The 26,581-nt window shown below is 43.7% G+C and overlaps 1 long non-coding RNA gene across 1 annotated transcript; it reads right to left on the reverse strand.

Moving 5' to 3' along the window:
• Window positions 1–7,551: 7,551 nt before the first annotated feature.
• On the reverse strand, window positions 7,552–25,282 carry LOC114227972 (uncharacterized). Its single transcript, XR_003614077.2, has 3 exons — window positions 24,775–25,282; window positions 9,159–9,280; window positions 7,552–7,623 (listed from the first exon to the last, which is right to left on the reverse strand). It is a non-coding gene; the product is annotated as an uncharacterized LOC114227972 (long non-coding RNA).
• Between the last annotated feature and the right edge of the window lie 1,299 nt (window positions 25,283–26,581).

Below are 26,581 nucleotides of genomic sequence, written 5' to 3' on the forward strand. Positions count from 1 at the left end.
ACCGGAAAACTAACCGGTAGGGAAAGCAGGCTTAAAGACCTTTAAAATTTAGTTGTCCTGATACCAGTTCCACAGTTATTTAACAACCGGGAAATAAGAAACAACAGCCCAAGACAGATTAATTTCGATGAGTGCCAAAAATAAAAACCTGTCACCTTGAAGGGCTATGAAATAAGATTATAGAACTTATTTAGGACTGCTACAGAGACCAGTAATAGTATTAGATTACAGGATCTTTGATTGAACTAGATGCTTTGCCTTTCCCAGGTAGTTACTTGCATCCACTTAGTAATTCCGCTAAGCTAGTTTTACCCGGTAAATGAATAGAATTTGAATAACATACAGAACCAAATTGTTTTGCTTTGGATAAAAAGTGAATGATATTGGAAATTCTATTATCTCTATTGAATATTGGTGTATACATTGTGAAAGGTAAAGAAGTAAAAGACACAATGTTTAAGAAGTAGATGTTGAGCCCATTTCATAAGCAGAGAAAACATTTTTTTCCTGTAAGTTGTACTTTTAATCAGAAAATACAGCATTAATAAAAAAGTGATTTATGGAAAAGAAACACGTCACTAGTCCTTTGCCTATGTAAGCTATCAGCAGTCCAATACAAAACTAGTTATCTCTGTGAATGCCATCTTGTCAGATGATCATAGATATCAAATACTGGCTTGCAGAGCATATTTGTTCCTGTCATTTATTCAGTAACTAAAAGATATTTTGTACTGTTTTGTCTATTATTCTTTATACAATATATTCTTGTTTTATAGGATAAATATAAATGTCTTAATAGAATAAATATCTGCTATTACACTGAAAAATGTCTTTTGAAAAAGATCAGCATTTAATGAAACAACAGCTTATAGGTAAATTTTTACTAAATTTCAAACACTTTATGAAATCTGTGATAAGGTAAAATTAACAGGTTACACATATTTTATTTTTAAGAGTAGGAAGGTTAACCCATGGAAAACAAGTAACAAAACATTTATGTTCCTGGTAAATGTTTTCTGAAATAAAGATTTGACCTTAAATTATAGAACTTATATTGGAAAGGGAGTGTTGTGAATTGAATTGTCACCTTAAGTTTAATTTGTGGAAATCCTAACTCCAGGTATCTCAGAATGTGGCCATATTGGAAATAGGGTAATTTCAGATGTAATTAATTAAAATGAGGTGTTACTGGGAATCCAGTAAAACTGGTATTCTTATAAAAAGGGGAAATCTGGACACAGACAGGCAGAACACCGTGTGACCATGAAGGCAAACAGAAATCTAGGTGGTGCCCACAAGCCAAGGAAAGCCAGAGACGCCAGCAAACCACCAGGAGCTAGGAGAGAGGCATGGAACAGATTCTCCTCACAGTCCACAGAAGGAGCTAACCCTGCTGATACCTTGATCTCAGAGTTCTAGTCTCCAGAACTGTGAGACAATAAACTTCCGTTGTTTAAGCCACCCCGGTATGGTGCTTTATTACAGCGGCCCTAGCAAACTAATGCAGGGCGTTGTGGCTATTTGAGCTACACGGGACCGCCTGGAAAATTAAAAGGGTTGTATGTAAAGGTGGTAGGGGATATCTAGTAAACTTAACATTTTAGTCATAATAGCTGCCACTGTGATCACCACTGCACAGCATATCTACACAAGCCTCTCTGTTATGATTAAACAGTGACAGGGCCGGGGCAGCCTCCCCTTTTACTAATCACTAAGAAGCTGAGAGGAAGACCTTTCTCTATTCACTTCTGTGTCTTTGCTCAGGCTTTCTGCTCAGACTTTTTTGCCTGACTACTCACCTTTAGGACTCAATCTAGGCTAACTCCTATAGGAGGCCTTCCCTCAACCCTTCTAGGATGAATTTGTTATATAGCTTCACGGAGAAAGAGACACCTCTCTGCATATCTTCATCATTACCCTCACCACATTGTAATATAACTCTATTCATGAATCTGCCTCTCCCACCACTGTACTATTTAACTCCTTGCCTATAGTATAGTACCTTGTAAACTTCAACAATTGAAGCTGAATATTTCTTAAATATGTTTTAATCACCCTATCCTCCCAGTAGCCCACATTATCCTTGTCCTTTAAGATAGATATCTACTAAAATATTATAGCAACCATGTTAGGGTAGAAGAAAGCTGTTGAAGAAGAAAAAAAAAAACTAAGAAAATATTTCTTAGACCAAAATAAAAATAATACTTGAAAGCCCATAAGTCTTAACATTGTTTAGAAGTGAATTTTATTTTGTTTATCAAGAAGAAAAGAAAACTATATTTAACACATTAATAAGTTTATTCAGGTCAGATGAATCTAAATATATAGTACAGCTAAGGGCTCCAGTGACCTACACAGGCCAGAATTGCTCTTGTTGTGACTAAAAGGCCTAAAACAAACTTTAAAGGCTTGAAATATTTAGAATAGTTTTGCAACAATCAAGCAAGCATTTTCCAGTTTGTACAATATCAGAAGCCTCTGAAAAGAATCAAACTACTATACCAAGATGCTGGTCTTTGCTTGGCCCTCGACATCTCTAACACCTCCCAAAATATTCCCCAGGATCTGATTCAGATGAGTCATTCTTTAAAGCCTGTAAAAGTAGACATAGCTGGATGACACAAAATTTCATCATCCTGAGCCTGAAGATCCTCTTCGCACCATAAATTATTTCCAAACTATTGTTCTGACGTCAAATTAAGATAAATGCAAATATGTAAGGTGTGGAGAGGTGTTTGCTGACATTGCATGCTGAGTTTGAGTAATGGTAGGCTTAGCATTAGGAACAGCAGTTCCAGTTCAGGAGTGGCTTCAAATCTATATTCAGAACAAGCATTGCCTAGGGACAAAAAAAATGGTTTAATCACTGCGTAAATGAGTGCAGCAGGGAGGACTAGACATTGTAATTCCTTCCACATAAGATTTTGCAGCCTGGCCAGAACCTCTTCTAAGCACCATAATTGGAATACATATTATTTTTCATTGCAGATATGATGCTGGGTAATTTTACTTTGATTTCATTATTTTGGATGTGGTCATTATTTTGAGTTGATTGGATAGGTCATAGAGTAATCAAAATTACATATCTGTGAGTGATTTCAAAAGGTCATCTAGTCTAGTCCCCAGACTCAAGGCATGATTACTATGATTCCTCGAGCGAAATCAGTATATATCTGACTCTTCCTAAAGATTTTCAGGAACATCATCCAAAATCATGAGGGACTTTGAAAGAAACTACAAGATGATCTCTGGGCAGTAAAAATAAATTTTTATGAAGTCCTTATTTTAAAATTTGCATATTTCTCTCAAATATATATCTTTAAGTACCTGAATCCTTACTCAGAAACTAGTTACTCTTACTTTACAGAAAAGTCAACCATGTTTGGGATCTTCTTTCTCAGCCCACACCAATTAGAACAATGAAGTAGAAGGAGAGGGGAATGAGAAGCGAGGATGCTATCCACTGACTACAACAAGCAATACAATCATTGGATAGTAAAGAAAAAGACTAAAAAATAACTACAAAATTCAAAAAGCACAACAGCCTTGAGCCCCAAAATATCAGGACAATCAGCCCAATGCACCTGAGGCATTACTGTATTATTACAGCATCATATAATAATGGTAGGATTGCCAGATTTAACAAATAAAAGTGTAAGACACCCAGTTAAATTAGAATTTCAGGTAAACGAGGAATAATTTGTTAGTACAGTTGTCCCAAATATTGCCTATGCTGATCTGAAATCCAAATTTTACTGGGTGTCCTTTATTTTATGTGGCAATCCTAAATAAGATGGTGACCCCAAGTCATCAGTAAAGCACAACCTATGTTTAGTATACAGTTCAAAACCATGTTACCAATACAATATTATAAAATGTTCCATTGATAGTATTTAAGAAAATCACAACTTGTAGTTGTCTGAAAAGTTCATTTATTTGAAATACTTTGAGCTATGCATGCTCTATTCACTGCAGAGTCTCAGGCATAAAATATACACTAATAAACATTGGATGAATAGTGAAAAAGCTTAACATACCATTCCCCAGCAGTGGGGTACCCGAAGATTGTCCCTAGCCCCTCCTGGTCATTCAATTTTAGAATTCCTTCACACCTCCTACTGCAGGTGTCAGTTCTGTTGTCCTGCTTGAGTCCAAGCCTGACTCAGAGCTGGTGTCCCTGTCCATGTCGGGCTCCCATTCTCATGTGTGCCTCTTGTCCTGGCTTTCTGTGATGCCACAGTCAACCTTCCGTGTTAAGACTTTGTGAGAGAATGAGATGATACCTACACTTCCTTAATATTTTGGGCTTTCCCTGCAAGCCCATGGTTATAAGCGTCCGTCAGGTGTGTGGTATGAAGGAAATGAGGAAATCGGCCCAACTCTTCCCCCAGGATCAGCTTTTCCAACCCCACCTGCTCGTAGCAAGCCTCAACCTGGAACCACTTATTGGTCACTGACAGTCCTGGGGGCCGGTGTTAAGCTTAGGGCTTCACCAGATGTCTGAGAAATGGCTAGATTTCATCTAGAACTTGTGGCCCACAGTTATTCTTTGTGGTCCAATTAGTCCAAGAAATTGTCCCTCTCTTTTTTTTTAATTTTTATTTTTTATTAAGGTATTATATGTGTACATATCTTACCATTGCCACCCTCCACCCCACTCCCATATATGCCCTCCCCCCCCCCAGAGTTTTGCATCCATTGGTTATGCTTATATGCATGCATACAAGTCCTTTGATTGATCTCTTATCTCCCCCACCTCTCCCTAACCTTCCCCCTGTAATTTGACAGTCTGTTTGATGCTTTACTGTCTCTGTATCTATCTTTTTGTTCAAGTTTATAATGTTCTTTATTATCCATAAATGAGTGAGATCATGTGGTATTTTTCTTTCATTGACTGGCTTATTTCACTTAACATAAAAATTGTCCCTCTCTTAATAGAGACAGTCTTGCCCTAACCGGTTTGGCCCAGTGGATAGAGCATCGACCTGTGGACTGAAAGGTCCCAGGTTCGATTCTGGTCAAGGGCATGTACCTTGGTTGCGGGCACATCACCAGTGGGGAGTGTGCAGGAGGCAGCTGAATCAATGTTTCTTTCTCATCGATGTTTCTAACTCTCTATCCCTCTCCCTCTCCCTTCCTCTCTGTAAAAAATCAATAAAAATATATTTTAAAAAAATAGAGACAGTCTTGCACTCTTAACATGGTTTGCCTCTGAGAAGTGAGACATGGAGTGTGGCTGTGGGAACAAGAGGAACAGAACATGCTTCCCACCCTCAGAGAAGCTTACTTTCTATCTTATGTGATTGTCTGAAGATTCTTTTACAAAAATCCCATTTATCATAATTATTTCTAAACTAAAATATCATTTTTAGGAAAAAATAAGTCCATCTCAATTATCATCAATCTGAAAACTAAAAGCCAGTATATCTCAAAACAGTGCTTAGCATGTAGTTAGCCGTTAATAAGTAATGGCTATTATTATTATTTTTTTAATCCTCACTTGAGGATATTTTTCCATTGATTTTTAGAATGAGTAAGAGGGAGGGGGAGAGACAGAGAGAGGGAGAAACATCAATGTAAGAGAAACACTTCGATTGGTTTCCACCTCAAGCTGGGGTTCGAGCCTGCAACTGAGGTACATGCTGAAATGGAACCCAGAACCCTTCAATCCGAGGGCCCACATCTATCCACTGAGCCAAACCATCTAGGGCAGTGATGGCTATTATTACCCTGCTAAGACAAACTCTAAAATCTCACCAAGCTGAAGTAGTGAAAGAATTTCAAGAATACCTTCTTATTAGACTGCCCAGAGGCCAGTCACAGCTGCTGGAGGTCTATTTCTTAGCCAACCTCTATCCCCTGCTCCTAGGAGGGAACTCAGATAAGATCTAGGTTCCAAATTAGTGTAGTTGGGTTACAGGTTGTGCTTCACTTTAATCCCACTTAAGTACGTGACTTAGAGCCTAGGTTGGCAATATTTGGAGGGAACAAAAATTATTTATAGGGATCCCACCATGGCCCACGTGCCCCTTCAGTTTATGCTAATAGAACTCCAAGGTAGGAGTGTTAATCTTATTTTACTGTTGAACCTGTGGCTCATACCTACGGCCACACAGTCGTAAATGGGTCAGAATTGGGAGTATTACCCAAGTTTGTAAGACCCCCAAAGGTGTGTTTTGCACTCAGCATTGTTGACTTGGCAGCAAAGAAACCTGGAAAGAAACATATATTGAAATTTTACAATCCACCATCTAATCTAATAATAGACAAATATGCAAATTGACCGCACCTTCGCTACACATAAGCCACGCCCACCATCCAAGCCACGCCCACCAACCAATCAGGACGAGTATGCAAATTGCCCCAACAAAGATGGCGGCTAATTTGCATATCAAAACAGTGTCCAAAGAAGCCAAGAGCTGCAAAGGGGAGTAAAGCTTCGAAGAAGCAAGCAAGCCAGGGGGGCAGGGGGAGGAGAAGGGAGGAGCGAAGTCAGGGCCGTGGGCGAAGGGAAACAAAGGCGGGTTGGAGGAGAAGGCGGGGCCGGCGGCAAGGGCGGAGCAGAGGCGGGGCCGGGGGCGAAGGGAAACGAAGGCGGGCTGGAGGAGAAGGCGAGGCGGGCAGCAAGGGCGGGGCGGAGGAGAAGGCAAGGCGGGCGGCAAGGGCGGAGCAGAGGCGGGGCCGGGGGCGAAGGGAAACGCGGGCGGGCCGGAGGAGAAGGCAAGGCGGGCGGCAAGGGAGGAACGAAGGGAGGCGGGGTAGAGTGCAGCAGGAAATCCCATTGCAGGAATTTTCCTGCAACGGGAAAGCTAGTAATAGTAATAAGTAGTAAGTGATGAAAAAATTTTTTTAAGGACAGTGCCATCATATATTCCAGAAGACACAAAAGAATGTAGCCTATGACTGCTTCACTGTGTTTTGCTTCCCCATGGAACCAGATGCTTGAGTACCAAGCTTTAAAAGATGGTGGATTGTTGTGGCATCATGTTTCTGTTCTAAGACAATTGTGAGTTCCCAGGGAGTATTGTGGAATCACGTGTGGCCCACATGACTTATTTTCCTTTCTTAAAAAGGTCTTTCCTGGTATCACCAAAAGAGCTAGCTACAGATCACTAAAAATCATTCCAGTTTTTTTAGCTTCATTTGCTAAAACAAGCAGCTAAATCGAAGTTCAGGTTCCTTTTATTTCTTTTGGTTTCGTGCTACTCAAACTGTGGCCCCTGGACCAGCAGCATTGGCATCTCTTAAGAGCACACCTGGGAGCACACCTGGAGCAACTGAATAAAAAATCTGCATTTTAACAAGATCCCTCAGGTGATCCACATGCACATGAAATATGAGGAGCTCTGCTCTAGTTCACATGGCCGCTTCCTGGCAGATGTGCTAATAACACTATGCCACAGTCCTGACGTGTGTGCCAGGCCCTCTGTGAGGCCACAGTAATACCAAGATAACTAAGAATGACCTCTGTGATAGAGAGAAAGTAGAATAAAAAAAGGATTCTGAGCAACCTAAAAATGCTCACGAGAGTGGAGTTCTGCTCTGCAAGAGAGTGGAGTTCAGAATGACTTTCAATGAAGACAACACACCTGAATTTGTGTTTGCTTTTCATGAGAAGATAACCTAGCAAAATAGTAAGAAGAAAAAGGAAAGATGCATACATCTCCTATACTGCTAAACTGTTCCTTCTTTCCCCAGTAACTATCCCTCCACAGCACTCCAACAAAGATTTAAGACAGCTAAGCTTTAGAATCCACTCCCTTAACGAATGTTTACTGAATGATTACTATAGGCCCATCTCTGTGCTCAGTGCTCCAGTTACAGGTAAAAAATACATGGTCTCTGCTCTCATGAAGCTCACAGGTGTGTGTGAACAATTACTACCCAAGTCTGTGAGTATGAAAAGGCTGTTTGTAGTTTGAGAGGAAAGGGCAAATTCTGCCCCAGTTTTCCTTCCTCTGTAAAGTTTGTAGCATTACTTTGATAGCCTCAGTATTCCTCTCAAGATTTCTTTAGCCCCTGAAATGCAAATGTGTGAATAGGAGTTGTTGTTTTTTTTCTTCAAAAGTGGAAATAGTCTTGATAAAGAACTGAAGCATCATCTGCCATCCAGTAATATCGCTCCTAAAATTATGCAACTCATCATTCCAGCACTGTGCTCCATATCACTGTTACTCAAAGTGTGGTCTGTGGGTTTGTTCCCAGCCACAACGAGATAAATACAAAAATCAGCCATGATGGTTCAGAAACTTTTATAGTAATTTGACATTGTCACAACATGTCAGGGCATCATCAAAGAACGAATCTCATTGAACAGGCTGCTATAATTGAATGTTTGTGCACTCCCACCTATCTCTGTAAGACTGGTTTCTCTACTATGAATGTTTTTAAAGCAAACCTAGGAACTGTTTAGATATACACGATCCTCTCTTCATAGTGCTATCATCTATCCAAACTTGATAAGATAAATTGACAAGCAAAGAGCAAGCTCACCACCTCAAACTAATACAAAATAATATTGAATGTAAACTGTAATTGAAAAATAAAATGAAAAAGCAAGCTCACTTACCACATGAAAACTTTAAATATTAATATAGAAATTGTTTGTTTCCAGTATACATATCAGCATTTAATATGGAGAATTGCTATTTCCTTCATAACTCTTTGCTTTCTTGCAGATATAGAATGACAAAAAGGTACTAAAGTAAGACCATTAATTGCCTGTACTCAGGCTTTCAATGAACAATGTACACATTTTTGTAGTTTTTCCTGTTTTTCTCTGATTATCTTTATTGAAATGTATGTCTATTTGAATCTAATTTAAAAAGTGAGCTTGTATTTCACATTTTCTCTTTTATTTTTCTAGTAATTCACTTTTGCTTTATTTACAAGTATTGTTTTATTTTTCTAGTAATTCACTTTTGTTCTGTTTATAAAAGTATTGGTCCACATGGATTGGTGGTGGGGGAGGCGGGTAACTGGTCCTTCTTCTCAAATATTTTGAGAAAAATGTCTCTATAGTAACCTGCCTGCTAATGACTACTATTGTCAAACCCAGCTGGTGAAAAAGAAATACTATTAGCTAATATGTATATCATATTAAATACCTGTCAGGCATGCTCTGTGTGCTTTACATGTATTAAATCCTTTGCTCTTACCTTATGAATTAGGTGCCATTTATCACCATATTACTGATAAGAAGACTGAGAGATTGAGTCCTTTGCTCAAGGTCACACAGCTCTATAGTGACAGAGCCCAGTTTCAGAGTCCATGCTTTTATCTGTATGGGGACAAAGACAGGCATTGTAGTCATAGCCTTTCACCAAATAACTATGGGCTTATGTGAGTCATTTAACTTGTGTGGGAAAAGAAACGGAAGAGTTAAAAAAGATAACAAAAGCCACACTGAAGAGTCCTTCCCCTGTGCCAGGAATTGAGCTAAGGACTTTACATATGCATGATCTCAGTGTACCTAAGTGTGGGGTGGTACAGGAAATGGTTTCAGGTAATAGGGGAGATGATTAAGTGGTGCATGGGTCAGGCAGAAGTCAAATCCCATCTCATAATGAGAAAGCTATTTCTTCTTTAGGTCTCTGACTCCCTCTGATCACATCTGGTAGAGTCCCTTCGGTGCAGGTCTTGAGTGACTTCCTAACATATTTCCTTTTGTTACATAAGGAGACCAGGCCTTGGGCATAACATTTGTCTGGAAACAAGGTCTTTTTTATTTTCATTGCACTTTTAATTTAGGGCAAGTTGTTTTCCATTTGTAATGAGGATGTAAAATTTCCTTAAAAATGTATTTAAGTTTTCCCTAACCAGTTTGGCTCAGTGGATAGAGCGTCGGCCTGCAGACTCAAGGGTCCCAGGTTCGATTCCGGTCAAGGGCATGTACCTTGGTTGCGGGCACATACCCAGTGGGGGGTGTGCAGGAGGCAGCTGATCGATGTTTCTCTCTCATTGATGTTTCTAACTCTCTATCCCTCTCCCTTCCTCTCTGTAAAAAAATCAATAAAATATATTTTTAAAAAATGTATTTAAGTTTAACAGTGAGCTATGGAATAATATAAAGAGGATAATAGTATAGGCCTTACATGGACTTGACAAAAGATATGACTAATGAAGTTTGGAAAATACTTCATCTTTCAACAACCCAGCAATGTAGTATCGTTTGCTATTTATAGGTAGGAGAGCTGAGGCTTAGAAAAATTCGGAAACCTTCCCAAGGTCGCTCACTGTATAGGAAGGTGAGGAGCTGGGATTCAAGCCTAGAAGTGTCCGCCTCGAAAGTTAATGTCCTTACCCATTACGTATACCGTCTCCCTTCTATGAAAACCATACCTGTTCCCTCCCAGGGTTAGTATCTGTACTTCATGATCTAAAACAGCAGTTCTCAAAGTGCAGGGCCAGAAAGTGGTCCTCCGCAAAAGCCCTCCTCTAGGTATTTTCATCTTAATACCAAGGTCTTTGTCTCGCTCACTCTCGTTCACTTACAAGTGTACAGGGAAGTTTTCCAGAGGCTACATGACATGTGACACCACAACACACTGAGTGCAGAAGCAGATAGGAGAGCCCAGCTGCCTTCTATTAAGCCAGACATTTAAATGATTTACAAAAATTTGAGCAATGCCTCCTCATTAAATCTTTTTTTGTTTTAGAAAATTATTTTAAATAAAAAATATGTGATTTATGTTAACATGTAATGGGTTTATTGTTATTTTAAAATGAATAAATATTTTATTCATTTATTCAACTTAATTTCTAATACATTAAACATTAGTACATATAACCTACAGAAACAAGTTCTTTGAGGTTGTCATGAGTATAAAGGGAGTCTCAAGAGGGAACATATGTGGTGAGATTAATTTTTTAATATTAATGAAAACTTTTTCTCCCATTATTTCCACCCTTCCTGTTTCCCCCTCCATTTAAGCAAGTAATCCTTGTGATTCATTGCTTCAGTGAAGGAACTTTTCCAAAGCAGAGACAGTTTGTCTGGCTTTTGTGTTTCCAAAAAGCCTAAACCCATTAAGAAGTTCTGCAAGGTGCTTTGAAGCAGTAATATCAAAATATAGCAAGTGCCACTGAGAAAAAAAAAAAAATAGCAGTGTTGAGAGAGGGCAGCTTTCCCAGGACTAGAAGAATATTTCTCACCTCTTGAGGGTGTGGGGAAGAACAAAGACAGAAGAGAGATTAGGAGACCAGAAAGGGCAGGACTGGGCAGAAGGGGCCAGGAGGACAGAAAGTAGGTACTGCTTAGCCACGGCAGGGAATCTTTCATTGTCCAGGAGCCATGTGGGAGCTGGGTACTGACACTGCCTAAATCCAGTGTTTCTGAGAGCCAGCTCTTTCTCTCCACCCCCATGACCATCTGCAGGAGTGACACCATCTGATTCATCCAACTGGGACACTACACCCTCAAAACATCTTTGGCCCAACAGAAGCCCAAGGCAGGGTGGCTGGGGGTCCTTTGTGAAATGGGAATGTTAATAATATCCACTCTAAGGACTGATGTGAGCAGTAAATGAACTAATATATACAAAGCTCTTTGAATGGCAAACTCTTTGTAAGTGTTGGCTCTCATAAAGGAGACAGACTATGGGGGAGGGGAGTTAAGGGACGTGTGGAAAGCCTGTGTCAGAGGGGCTAGCCTAAGGTAGAGAGGTGAGGGTACCTTTGGTAACCAACCCATTTTGGGGATGTAGCCTGCACAGCCCTCAGAGCTCACTTGTTCAGCAAATGGTCCCAGCACATTGGAAATGAACAGCAAGGCTTCTCCGCATGTGGCCAAAAAGGCTGCCAGCAACTGAGATGTGTGTGCCTCTTTTTCTGAGAAAGACAAGCATCTGAAGGTGGCAGTCTGAGGGGGCTTGGAGCCGTGATCTTGGAGACCACAATTCTGTTCTAGGGACCAATGCCACCTTAGTTCTAAACTCTAGGCACCCAGGTGGGCCAGCCCAATGAACAGAAGGTACAGCAGTCAGACAGCAGAAACTGGAATGTGTCTCCACCACATTCTAGCTGAGTGTTCTTAAGAAACTTACTAAATCTCTTTAAGTCATAGTTTCCTCTTTTATAAAATTAAATGATAATATACCTACGTCACCAGTTAAATATTCCTAATATATAAAAACCCTGAATCCATCACATCCTCAAAGACCAGGAGGCTCGACCAAGTGGAAGTCAGTCCTGCAATCAGCGCTGGGTTGCCACAGCGACCCAGTGCTGACTGCTATGGCTGCAGGCATGGTGACTCAGCACTGACTGCTGAGGGGGCTGCTAATCAGGCCCAGAGAGAGGCCTAAAGAGAGAAGCAGGGTCTGATCTATAGCCTCTGTGGCAGCTGTTGATCAGCACTTTGGCCTCTTTCTTTAGCTCCAGGCCTGATCAGCAGCTGCACCTCCATTTCTCTCCAGGCCTCCACCTGGGCTGCTGATCAGCCCCGCCTTTCTGATCATGCCCTTTGATAGGCCCAGAGACCCTGACTGGCATAGAAACCAACCAATCAGAACCAAATCTGGGTCAACTGTGAGGAGCCAATGGCTGCCTAGGAGGCGGAGCTTTTGACGCTAACTGGCATAGAAACCGACCAATCAGAACCAAATTGGCCGGCAGAGGAGGGCAGTTGGGGGCAAGATCAGGCTGGCAGGGGAGGGCAGTTAGGGGTGATCAGGCAGGCAGAGGCAGTTAGGGTGATCAGGTCAGCAGGGAAGGACAGTTGGGGGTGATCAGGTCGGCAGGGGAGAGCAGTTGGGGGCGAGATCAGGCCGGCAGGGGAGGGCCATTGGGGCCAAGATCAGGTCGTCAGGGGAGGGCAGTTGGGGGCAACCAGGCCAGCAGGGGAGGGCAGTTGGGGGGGACCAGGCCTGCAGGGAAGGGCAGTTGGGGCCATTAGGCTGATGGGGGAGGGTAGTTGGGGGGGAAGGGGACAAGGCTTGCAGGGGAGAGCAGTTGAGGGTGACCAGGCCAGCAGGGGAGGGCAGTTGGGGTGGACCAGGCCTGCAGGGGAGGGCAGTTGGGGCCATCAGGACGACAGGGGAGGGCAGTTGGGGGGGGGGGACCAGGCTTGCAGGGGAGGGCAGTTGGGGGGGGGGAACCAGGCCTGAAGGGAGGGCGGTTGGGGGCCATTAGGCCAGCAGGGGAGGGCACTTGGGGGCAATCAGGCCAGCAGGGGAGAGCAGTTGGGGGCGAAATCAGGCTGGCAGGGGAGGGCCATTGGGGGCAACCAGGTCGGCAGGGGAGGGCAGTTGGGGGGGACCAGGCCTGTAGAGGAGGGCAGTTGGGGCCATCAGGCCGGCAGGGGGACCAAGCTTGCAGGGGAGGGCACTTGGGAGCGACCAGGCTGGCAGGGGAGGGCAGTTGGGGTGACCAGACCAGTAGGGGAGGGAAGTTGGGGGCAATCAGGCCAGCAGGGGAGGGCAATTGGAGGTGAGATCAGGATGGCAGGGGAGGGCAATTGGGGGTGAGATCAGGCTGGCAGGGGAAGGCAGTTGGGGGCAATCAGGCCAGCAGGGGAGCAGTTAGGTGTTAATCAGGCCGGCAGGGGAGTGGTTAGGGGGTGATCAGGCTGGCAGGCAGAAGCAGTTAGGGGCAATCAGGCAGGCAGGCAGGCGAGCCATTAGGAGCCAGCAGTCCCAGATTGTGAGAGGGATGTCCGACTGCCCTTTGCTAGTATAGGGTGGATGTCCGACAGGGGAGGGCAGCTGGGGGGGGGGTGGGGAACCAGGCCTGAAGGGAGCTGAAGGGAGGTCGGTTGGGGGCCATTAGGCCAGCAGGGGAGGGCACTTGGGGGCAATCAGGCCAGCAGGGGAGAGCAGTTGGGGGCGAAATCAGGGGTCCCAGATTGGAGAGGGTGCAGGCTGGGCTGAGGGACACCCTCCCCCAGTGCACGAATTTCGTGCACCGGCCTTGTAGTATATTATATAAAACTAGAGGCCCAGTGCACAGATTCATGCACATTGAAAGTAAATTAATTAGAAGGTGGCCAGCAGGGCAGGACTGGGTGAGATGGGCCTGACATGCCCTAGAGCCTATCTCCTGCAGTCCCTGCCCAGCCAGTTGCACCTGGGGTGGCGCTAGGGCACGAAGCATGTCTGCGGAGTGAGCAGGGTCCCTCTGGCAGGTGGGGTCCCTCGGCCTGGGATCAGGCTGAAACCTGAAGTCTGACATCCCTCGAGGGATCCCAGAGTGCAAGAGGGCAGCAGCTCCTGCATTGAGCGTCTGCCCCCTGGTGGTCATTGCACGTCATAACTACCGGTTGGACAGTTGAACAGTTGGACAGTTGCTTAAGCTTCTATATATATAGATACGTAGCAAGCACATAGTAAGTGCTCAATAAATGGAACCATTGCTATGATAAGGTGTGTAGTTCTGATATAGGGCACACAGCAAGCTAAGTGGCAGCAGGGGTCTGGGTGTCTAATTGGGAGGGGAATGCTGGAAGAATAAATAAAAAGGCAGGGGGGTTAGTGAGGGATGACCAAACGACTGACCAGGAGGCTGCGTGGAGCGACCAGGCCTGCAAGGGGGTTAGCGAGGGATGACAAAATGATTGACCAGCGGGCTGTGTGGGGTGACCAGGCCGGCAGGGGGGGCAGTTGGGGGAAACCAGGCCGGCAGGGCGGCAGTTGGGGGTGACCAGGCTGGCAGGGGGGGCAGTTAGAGGCGACTAGGCTGGCAGGGGGAGCAGTAAGGGGAGACCAGGCCAGCAGGGGGGGGGCAGTTAGGGGTGACCAAGCCAGCAGAGGGGGGCAGTTAGGGGAGATCAGGCTGGCAGGCAGAGGGGTTAGGGGTGATCAGGCTGGCAAGGGGGACAGTTAGGGGCGATCAGGCAGGCAGGCAGGTGAGCAGTTAGGAGCCAGTGGTCCCATATTGTGAGAGGGATGTCTGACTGCCGGTTTTGGCCAATCCCTGGGATCCAGCTGAAACTGGCAGTCAGACATCCCCCGAGGGGTCCGGATTGGAGAGGGTCCAGGCTGGGCTGAAAGGACCCCCCCATACATGAATTTTGTGCACTGGGCCTCTAGTATCCTATCTAATAATAGACAAATATGCAAATTGACCATACCTCCGACACACCCACAAGCCACGCCCACAAGCCATGCCCACCATCCAATCATAGCAAGTATGCAAATTAACCCAAACCAAGATGACTACAGCCACAGAGAGCAAGGTTTCCTAGGTAACAGAGGAAGCCAAGCTTTCCGCCTGCCCTTGCCAGGCCTAAGCCTCCACTCAAGCTACAAAGTTTCAATTATAGAAGGTAAACAAATTCAAACAAATGGCGGCAGAATGGAGCTTGAGAGAGCAGGCCAGGGTTGCCGCCCACCCGCTTAAGGCAACAAAGTTTCAATTATAGCCCCAACAGCAATGGCTGCCTGCCTCGGAGGGAGCCCCAGGCTTGGCTCCGCTCCAGGCTACAAAGTTTCAATTGTAGAAGGAAAATAAATTCCAGATACCAGGGCCTCCGCTTGGGTTGCCAGGGGGCGTGGCCGGCCTGCAAACCACCACAGTCCCCTCGCTCAGGCCACCCCACACCCCAAGGGAACCCCCACCTGATCCGGGACACCCTTCAGGGCAAACCAGCTGGCCCCCACCCCTGTGCCAGGCCTCTATCCTATCTAATAAAAGAGTAATATGCAGATTGATCATCACTGCAACACACAATATAGCTGCCCCCATGTGGTCAAAGATCCTGCCCCCATGTGGACACAAGATGGCCACCACAAGATGGCCAGCAAGAGAGGGCAGTTGGAAGGCACCCGGCCTGCAAGGGAGGGCAGTTGAGAGGGACCAAGCCTGCAAGGGAGGGCAGTTGGAGGTGATCAACCCTGCAGGAGAGGGTAGTTAGGGGTGACCAGGCCGGCAGAGGAGGGAAGTTGGGGGCAAACAGGCTGGCAGCAGAGTGGTTAGGGGGTGATCAGGCTGGCAGGCAGAAGTGGTTAGGGGCAATCAGGAAGGCAGGCAAGCAGTTGGGAGCCAGCAGTCCTGGATTGTGAGAGGGATGTCCGACTGCCCATTTAGGTTGGGGCTATAATTGAAATAATGTCCTAAATGGACAGTCGGACATCCCTCGAGGGGTCCCAGATTGGAGAGGGTACAGGCTGGGCTGAGGGACAACCCCCCTCCGTGCACAAATTTCGTGCACCGGGCCTCTAGTTATATATAAAAGAGAAACATTTGATATTTTAAAATTCAAGGACAACAAAAATCCATTTTTCTAGTGGCAAACAGGCATAGCAGGTGGCAAAAAATGCTCCCTGCCCAAGACCTAGGATTATTAAGCATGAGCTTTCTAGGGTGGAAAGGAGAATTACAGAGTACATTAGGGCTATCCTATTGGAAGAATTTGGATTATTCTGCTACCATCTCTATATATAAAAGCTTAATATGCAAAGTGTCCCCTCGGCAGTTCGACTGGGGGACTGGAAATTTGATCGCTCACTATGACGTGCATTGACCACCAGGGGGTGATGCGGAACATGGCGGGCGACCAGTGGCAGTGGTAGGGCGCTGAGGGAGTGAGGGAAGGAGGAGGCAAAGTGGTGGGGAACCTGATTGGCCTTGATTGCAGGCCAGGCCAAGGGACCCTACCCATGCATGAATTTCGTGCACTGGGCCTCTAGTAGATGAATAATGTACTCAATTAAGTTGAGTTGAACTCTTCAGCTCCAATCTAGAGATAATATATATTTAAAAAGAGGAGGCAGGTAATGATCAGAGTTAAGGTGTGCAGTCAAGTGAAGGGTGTGATACAGGAAGAACTAAAGGCTATACTGGGAAAATTGGGGGTGGCCTGGGTCTTCTATTCCCAAGACATATTTACCTGCTGTCAATAATGGGTTTGTGTGTATGCTTGGGGCTCTTTTAAAGGAACTTGAACAGGTTGGGAAACTGAAATTCTCACTGGGATTATTATTTTTTTTTAATGTTTCCCTTTGGATCATTGCTTTCTTTTTTTAATCCTCACCCAAGGATATGTTGAGGGAGACAGAGGGAGAGAAGAAGGAACGGAGGGAGGGAGAGAGGGGGTGAAGGAGGGAGGGAGAGAAAGAAAGAAACATTGATGTCAGAGAGAAACATCCATTGTCTCCCATATACACCCCAACCAGGATCGATCCTGCAACCTAGGTATGTGCCTTGACTGGGAATAAAACCTGCAACCTTTTGGTGTATAGGAGGATGCTCCAACCAACTGAGCCACTGGGCCAGGGCTGGATCCTTCCTCTCTTGATAGGAATATGCTAAATGTTAAAAGAGCCAATTGTAATTTCTTTCAATACCACAATGGATTTCAATGGGGGAAAATTAATTTTGCGTGATAGGCAACTTTATAAGAATGCCTCAACTTCACATATTGTGAGATAGCTATATTAATTTGGCATAGATAGAAAGCAATTTCAATTAACAGTCTTTTGTCTTTATTTGCAGGGGGTGGTTCACCAATTGTTCACCAACAACATTAGAATTGAGTGAATTCTACCCATATTACTTTTTTAAGCCTCTAATACCTCAAAAGGCAAACTCTTTTAGAACAAGGTCTGTTTCTCCTTTTCTTTTCGAATTCTACTCGGAGCAAGAAACATTGGCTAAATGCCTACCTAGGGACTTCAACATTGCTAGCTCATATAATGGCCTTCCAAAGTGTTTATAGTAATGGTAATGTTGGGGATAATACACCACTGAACTTGCTGCCAAGACAGCTTTTTGAATGATAGTTCATATAAAACCTGCCAAATCATGGATATTAGAGTTGGTCATTTCTTACATGATGAAATTCTAAAAATGCAAATAATAATCATAGACAGCAAGAGCTGGAAGGTCGTCTTGTTCCATTCCCTCAGGTTACATATAAGGAAACGAGTCTGTGAGAAATTAGGAGTGTTGTCTAGTTTCACAACTAAGAAGTGGCAGAGATTTATTTTACTCCAAAAATGAGGCTCTTTTTATTATAACTCAGCATACCCCTCTTAGACAAGTCTGCCTAGAAATGCCAAACATTCCCTTCTCCCTACCCACATTCCACCTTGGAGGCTCTGCCCCACTCATGACCCTGGGAGGGACAGCACCTCATACCGTGTGACTGTGCCCCACCAATCTCCGTGACTGACCCAGGGATAGACATATGACCTAAGCTGGGCCATTCGGATACTCTGGCAAGAATTTGGAATAGGGACAAAGAGGCTGAGTCATTTAGCTATGCAGAGTCAAGTTGCAAGGTCATGCCCACGCTGGCCTGCCACAGCAGGCCAAAGCCTCATGCTAGTTAGTGAGGGGAAAGCTGAGAAACCATGAGTCAGCAGGAAAAGCCGGTTAGCAAACAGAGAAGCAGAAGGATGGAGCAGATGCCCAGAGACAAACAGAGACCATGTACCTCAAAATGCAGAGGAGAAACAGAGAGAAAGAAAAATCTGCAAAATCACCTTCTTGGTCCCATAATGCCAACTTGATCTCCTGCACCGGCTTATCATAACCCCATAATAAACTGACTTTCAATCAACCCTCTCTTTATTTGAACTAAGTGGAATTCTGTTCTTTGCCTCTAAATTCTCCCTAAGACACTCTACAGTTCATAGTGAATATATTTTGGGTGGGAAGACTGCTATGCATTTAAAAAAAAAAAAGAAGATTATAGAAATAGAAGTTTTATCTTAAAATCCACAATAGGATGAATGGTTTTCTGCATTCTCCTCCCTAACTATTGAGACCCTGGAGATCAAGCTTTTCAGAACTTTAGGTGGGAACTAGCCCCACTTTGGACCTTTCCCAAAGTATACTAGAGATATTCTGTACAGAAATAGAGATCTTATTGGTGTATGTAGATGCCACCTTGGAAATATATGTCAACACTTCCTAGAGTCTTTCCATTTAAAGATTCCAAGTGCTGAGCCTCTGTTCCTGTAGATGTACTTGTGGAATCTCCATAGGCCCAACTTTGACCCAGCTGGGAGGCGGCCATATCTATGAAAAGTTCAGGTATTATTCCTGCTCTAATCTCTTTGCAATAAGAGATTAAATAACGAAAAAAATATTTATGATTGAATGAACAAGGAATAAAGGAAAATACAAAGTTAGAAGTATCAACTCTGTAAAAACAGGTTCACCTAAGAACATTTTTCTTGATAGTCCTCAACAAGGTAATTGAGGTAGCCACAATCCATCCATAGATCTTGGTTTGTAGGATAAATTCTATTGGGCATTTCTGCTTTAGATTATTTTGGTAAGGAAAAGTTACTGACCTGGTTCAGGCCCTGAACTTCTTACATAGGCCTGATTTTGTGTTCTGTGCTGATCTACTTCTATGTCTGTCTGTAGCACTCCTCATAGCTGTGACCTACTGATAATGGAGAGTTCTCAGTCTCTCTCTCTCTCTCTGCAATCATTTAAAGTCTTGTGTGTGGGGGGTGGGGGCTTTGGTTTTGCACCTCACAGATTTCAACAACTGTATTTAGATTGTGCTCATTAGTGTTTCCCTATCTACTATTTCTCAACTCTGTGACAAGGTGGAAATGTGACTTCCCACCAGTGTGCTAATAACTTCTGCAAAGTTTCTGGGAACACCCTTTAAAGCTGAGGTGATAAGGGGAGACATAAATCTTCTTGTATTTGGTAGGAAAAGAACAATTTGTGGACCGAATACCACTGGAAAGTCTTTCCTTTGTTACAGAAGTGTGTTATTCTTTGGCTTTTTTCTGAACCAGTCCCAACAAGTCTCCCTGACAAGCAGGAGGAGTTAAACATTGGCCTGCTGCTTAACAAGGGTTTGGTTGCATAATGATCTCATGTAGACTTTTGTTATGTTTGTGGCCACGCAGCATCTTTTGAAAGCTTTTCCCATATCGAGGAAACTTAGACATTATGAATCCTGCCTTCTCAAGGGAAAAACTAGAACTCACTATTCCAGCCTTCTCTGCAGCCAGGGTGTGAGCATGTGACCTTGTTTCTGCAATCAGATGCAGCTGTGCACTGCAATGTAGAAGAGGAAACCATGAGAAAGCAGGTGTCATGCAGAATCAGTTTTCTGGTGAGGGCTGTGGGGCTTGGCAGAGGCACCGAGGCGGACACAGGAGCAGCCCCAGTGTCGGCGTCCCCTGTGGGGGTTGTCAGTGCAGCCGCAGTGCCTGTGCCGAGAGTCCCTGCTGCACTGCCCAGCAGTGTCATTGGGATGTAACTTCTAGCAAAGTAGCCTTCGGGCATGGTTCCCTGGCCCTGCCAGAAGTCTGTGTGCTAAATAACACCCATTCAGGCATTCTTTTTATTTCTAAACTGGCAAGAGTGAATTCTGTTGTCTGCAACTAAAAATCTTGAATAAAATACTGACTTGTATGATTTAATATTAGGTTGAAGGACTTAGAAGTGATGTATTTTTCTTATTAATCATGCTCCACCAGCGGGGAAATACAAATAGGGTTAGATTAATGACAAATCCTAAAGTTTACTGCTTCTTCCTCCCACTTGCATAATGTAGATTTTTCTGGCCTCACCCAAAGCGTCTTCCAGAATCCCCAAGGTTGTGGCCTATGTGCTCATAGTTCTCTCATGTTAACACTTTTCACTGCCTCCTGTGTTTTCAGCTGTGGCCTAAGAAGCCATGTGCTGGTGTTGGCTCCTTACCTCTGTCAGTACCAAGCACGATGAGGCTGATACTCGTGTCAAATGTGTGCTGCTTCTAATGCTTTCACGGGGCGTCATCCCTGTGAAAGCATCCCGGCCTAGGTCCACTTGTTTTACAGGTGCCCTTTAAAAACACTTCCGTTAGTGACTGCAAACAGCCCTTCTCTCTAAGGCTCCAATGTAAGCACCTGGGACTGAGCCGAAGGATCAAATAGGGTGCTGTTTATCTTTTCCATTTCCTTCTTCTTTCTCCAAGCCACAGGCTATCTTCCCCTCTCCCTCCGCCATGCAAATCAACTCATGCAAATAGACATCGCTGTCTGTGACATTACAGTTCATCAAGCCTTGTCCCATCTGTGCCCTCAAAGTGGGAACAAATTAGGACCATGCTGGTGGACTTCTGAAGCATTATTTTTATTTTTCAACATCTCACAGTTGTCGGAATGTTATTTCTCAACAAGTAGGAAAGCATGAGCTGAAACAGTCACTTCACCCTGTGAAATTTATGCTGACACAGCCTGCCTTTGCCAGGATGCTTTCTTACAGATGTCTTCTTCCCCGACACCCTCGGGTATTTGTCTATTAACAGAATACAAGCAACTTCTTTGGCAAGTATATTCAGAATGTCAGCACAAGCGATGAGTCTTAGGAAAATGGAATAATTAGGGGATTTCTCAGCAGTTCCACTGCCAGTTTTCCCTGGGCACTTGTATCAGTGCTTATTTTAATGACTTCAATCAGGATATTTTACTCACCCTAACTAAGAGGCTCCAGATTTTAGAGATCAGCAGAGGATTCGATGTATTATAGTCTGGCTCTGCAGAAATTATTGGGTGGAGTTTTTGTGAGTAAATGGAGCAGTAAAAATCCCCTCTTACCACCACTTTCCACCCCAGCTTTGCCATTTGGCATCTGTCCACCTGTAGTTATTTTAACAATTCCAGCTTATGGTTCATAAAAGATCATAAAACAATATTATGCCCACAGATGAGTCCTGCAAATAGCATCCAAAAATCTCTCTTTTAGAAAAAATTATATATATATATATATAAAGCCTCAGAATTCTATAGGTCCAAGATTTTCATGTTGTTGTTTTTTTGGTCTGGGTTATGACTCCTGTGGAGAACACAGTTTGCTCCTGTGTAGTGAACTCCTATAACCTTTTCCAAATTCATCAAAGGGCAAAGAAAGGAAAAACTGGTGAACATAAGGAGGGTTTTCCAGCCATGTTTTGAGGCAGAGATTTCACCAGATGCCAAAGTGGCCCAAAAGGATTTAAAGGGAAGAGGCATTCCAAAGAAGCTATAAGCCTTCTAGTTGATTTCAAGCGAAAGTTTCACTCTGGGGAGCTCCCATTGTTGAAAAAGTATCTCAGGATCTCAGTTTACTCCTATTTCTAGCTGAATCCTAGAGGAGAAAGGAGACATGTTTTTAAGATGTAGTAGGAAGGAAGGCAAACTATATGAAAAGGGATAGCAGGAGATATAGAGAAGAAATGTGACTTAAAGATGTATGTGGGGGTAGTTTGATTTCAGGGAGAAGTGATTCTTTCATCAATGCCTGGTTCTACCCGCTGTAATGCAGTATCTATCTTCTCTTACATTTCTTGATAAGCAATTTTCAAAACATCCACAGAGATATATACAAATACTAATTTAAAATATCTAACCATGCATAAACTAACCATCACACTTTTTATGTATGTGAAATAAATAATCAGATCACTTTAGGAGTATTTCTATTGAAAGTATAGAGTAAAAACAAAAAAAAAATGATAGAAGATATTAAATATATCCAGTTATTTTCATAGGATACAAAAGCCTCATGGTACATGTATGGTCAACTTGAAACCTTAAAATGCATTAACTATGAAGCTCGAGTAGTTCTAAGATGAGGCATGATTTTGGTTTATGACCATAAAGTAAAATTTGAATCGGGGGCAAATGAATAATTTTCTCAGCTATTGTGCTTTCTTTTTCATTTCAAAATGTATGGAAAAACTAACTTTCTTGCATCTTTCTAATGACAAAAAGGTGAGTGAATCACCTGCTCAAACACCAGCCCAGAAATGTTCTCTCTTGCGTCTTTGACTAAGAAGCCTCAGCTGGCACCGCTCCAGTTGGTAAGAGGATCTCAGAGTCGCATGATGAAAAGGGGAGGCTGAACCCGCAGCCCCCCCTTTCTCCGCTCTCTGGCTTCTCACCGCCTTTCTGCACACAGATCATCCTGTACTGTGATTCTGCGTGCAGGTTTCCAGTGCTATTCCCCCTCGGCCCACACCAGTTGGATCAGAACCCTGAGCCTCTGTGGAGATATAAAACCAGGCAGGTCTGGCTCAGCTTCACTTTATTACACAAAGGAATGTGACCTTTTGGTTCCCTGGGAATAGTTTGTGCAGTTGGCTGGGCCCCGAGATCAAGGTCATCTGTGTGATTCCTGGAAAGAGATGCAGAGTGGGCATCCCTAGTCTGGGCCAGGTGCCTCCAATCATAATATGTTAGAATAGGAAATGTGCGCCTATTCTTGACAAAGACCAGGCTAGTGAGGAAGGCTGAAGTGATGCATGCAACCTCTTCCATTAGGGAGACCTGAAGGATATCAGCTGAGTCACCTGCATAAGAGAACTCAGTTTTAGAAATCAGATAAGCCTCAGTATGTGGCAGCCCAGGCTCCTCACCAGGAGTGCAAGTTCAGGTCACTTTCCCTTGCAGAGGGGGGAGGGAAGTTCTTTCTACTTTGAATTTCCATCGTGATGATTACACAATTGGGAAGGAACGAAGATGAAGGACACTCTGTGGCTCTCTTGGTGAAGTAAACCAGTTTTGGCTAGAAAGAGGTGAGTAGCCAATGTCAGAGTAAGAGCAATACTTCCTGTATCCCCTCCTGAGTCGTCATATAATAGGCTTCTGACATGTATAAAAGCCCCGAGGAAATGCAGCAGAGAAGGAAGTGAATGAGCCAACTGCGTTGGCTCGGTGCCAGAGGAACACCCTGCTTTGAGGATAAAATTACACCTCTCGTGCCAACAGTTCAGGCAAGGGAACCACACAAGTAATGCTTGGAATTTAGCAGAAGAACAAGCCAAAGAGCTGTTGTAGGCATTTTTTTGGTAAATGGCCTCTAAGATTGCTCTTTCGCTTGGTTTGTTTGCTTGTTTGCTTTAGCGCAGGTGATGAGATGAGGGAGTAAATAACCCACCTTCTTGTTTGAGTAGCATCTGTTTAGATGACACAGAAGGACATCATCCAGGTAAAAAAAAGGGTGTGGAACCCTGCTCCCTCATACCTCCCTTTCTGCGTAAATGAAAAGCCCGGGGCTACTATAAAAAGTAATTTGTGTCCAGCTCTTCGGGGAGGGAAGTATTTCACACTGAGAATGTCACACTCCAAATTTTAACCAAGTGCTGTTTCCTGCTCTTACTCATAATGTGATTCACATGACTTTTTCGTGGCTTTAGCTTCTTTAGGATGGAGGAACCAGCAAGCCAGCGGCCGCCGATGAAGTTACACAACATGGCTTATTTTGGAGGAAAGGGAAGTCAGGGTGAGGATCATTTACTTCATCAGCCTCATGATCACAAAACTTACCCAGGCTAAAAATGCTCTTTAGTCACTCAGCCATTTATAGCCCCCCCAACCGCCACCCCGCCAGCTTCCAAATTGTCATGGTTAAATTCTTTTTGTGAAAGCTACTTTTAACCTAAACATTCTTCCTCTGTCCTTCTTTCCTGTCACTTTTGTCCTTGTTTAATCTTTTTCATTATCCAGTAATAGAAATAGCATAGCATAAGGAGTTGAGGAGGTTTCCTAACTCAACCCAAAACCAGGGAGTAGGAAGAGAAATGGAAGACCCTCATACCCCAGGTTCTTGGCTGTAATCAAGAAACCAACCTGGGGCCCAATCCAACCAGATTAAATAAAGAAAGCTGTAGATTAATCATGTGCATTACAACCAGACAGGGAATTTTGGACACTAATATGGTAGTTTGACAAAAGGAGACTCAGAGATCAAGAATTCAGGAACTGACGGTAAGCATTATGGAAAATACTTGATGTGGTCACAGAGCTAATACTTCAGGGCGTACTGTGTGCTGGGCATTGTTCTAATCACTTTACACCAATTAATCATTTAATCCTCACAATAAAGCTACCAGGTACTTACCATTGTTATCCCCATTTTGCAGATGAAGGAAACTGAGGGACAAAATGATGCCTGTGGTAGACGTGGAGAGTCACTGTCCTTAAAAGGACTTTCTGTCCAGCTGCCTTCACCTGTCAGTACCTTCGGGGTCAGCTCAGCTATTTGGCTCAAGGTCAGGGCCTTCCCAGGGCAGCCTACATTGGGTGACAGAGAGGCAAGGAGTAAAGGCCCAGCCATCTTGGCCCAACATGGAACAATTCTGATGGGTAACAGTCGCAACAGGGCTCCCTGCCTGGGTGGCAGAACCTGTGATGAGCCTGAGTAGCATTTCAACTTCTGCCTCCGCTAGAGTGACTAACTATCCCAGTTTTTCCAGGACTGTCTTGGCTGTAGCACCAAAAGTCCTATGTGCCAAGAATCCCTCATTCCAGGCAAACCAGAATGGTTGATCATATTAGCCCAATCCTGCTCCTTCCCCTTCCTTCCACAAGTATCAATCCCTAATAGTCATCTTGCACCCTAAACTCCACATCAGTGTCTGCTTCCTGAGAATCCCACATGTGACAGGGCCCTAATTACATCACAAATGATGGATCTTCTAGCATCAGATTGTGTGTTCTTAATCTCCAAGTTCCACTGCTCTGGTCACTGGAAAGGAGTACTCAACAGAGGTGCAGCCTGATTCTCCTGGCTTTATGCAGTCCAGATGAAATATTTCTCAATAAGAATGAAAGTAGTTCCTGTTTATTAAATGTGCCAGGTGATAAGCTAAGTGCTTTAGCTAAAAAAGGAGGTTCTATCAATATTCTTATTTTACAAATGAGAAAACTGAGCCTTAGAGAGTTTACTTGCCCTAGGATTTTAACCCGGGCACTCTGTCCCTGAGTTAGAAGTCTAGATAAATTTGAGTAGCTTAGCATGATAAATTGAAAATATTTGTTAGTTTTTGTTTTGTGTTTTTTTTTTGGGGGGGGAGTAGAGTTATAGAGTGGGTTCAGCAAAAGTTAGTGAAAATTATATATATATATATATATCCCAGCAAAATGGCAGGAGGCTACAGTCCAAGTTGTCAGAAAAGTGAAAAGAGTTTAAGAGCAGGGATGTTAAAAATTCAATTGTAAGTTTTCATTGGAGTAAAGTAAACCTCTATCAGTCTCTCCATCTTCCCAAGCCTTCCTGAACCTTCACTAAAGTTTGGCACAGAAGGGAATCACATTTAGTTTGTGTGTAAACCATGAAGGGGCTGCCTGAGCAGAGAACAGGAATTGGCAGAGGCAAGAAATCAGAGCTGGAGGGACCATGCGATAGACTTCTCCAATTCCCCTCACCTCCTCCTCCACCAGGCCTAGAGGAATTTGCAGAAATACTCAGGAGATTATTGGACTTTCCACAGGCCTGGGAAGAAATCTGAGTCTAATTTGTTTATATCTTTAGGAATAGGGAGATGCCAGATGACAGCTGAGATGCACATGCATGATAAGAAATTTATTAAGATAAATCAAAATGATAAAGGTAGCTATCTAGAATGGGGAAGTAGGAAATTGGGTAACTTATATTTTACTTTTTGTGCTTTTCTATTTTCCAAGATTTCTACAACAAATATGTTGTAACCTGAGACAAGAACAATAAATGATCAGTGTCTGTTTCTCCTGTGTTTCTGATTATATGGACTCTTCTGTCTCTTGTGTGTGCCTAGTCACTAAAAAGAAACAGACAAAACAAATATACATGTAAACCATGCCACTGACTCATACATAGGTATTTCATACACAGTTGACCCTTGAGTGACATGGGTTTGAACTTTACAGTTCCAGTTATATGTGATTTT

This window comes from Eptesicus fuscus, chromosome 10 (genome assembly GCF_027574615.1).
Source record: "Eptesicus fuscus isolate TK198812 chromosome 10, DD_ASM_mEF_20220401, whole genome shotgun sequence".
Taxonomy (NCBI): Eukaryota; Metazoa; Chordata; class Mammalia; order Chiroptera; family Vespertilionidae; genus Eptesicus; species Eptesicus fuscus.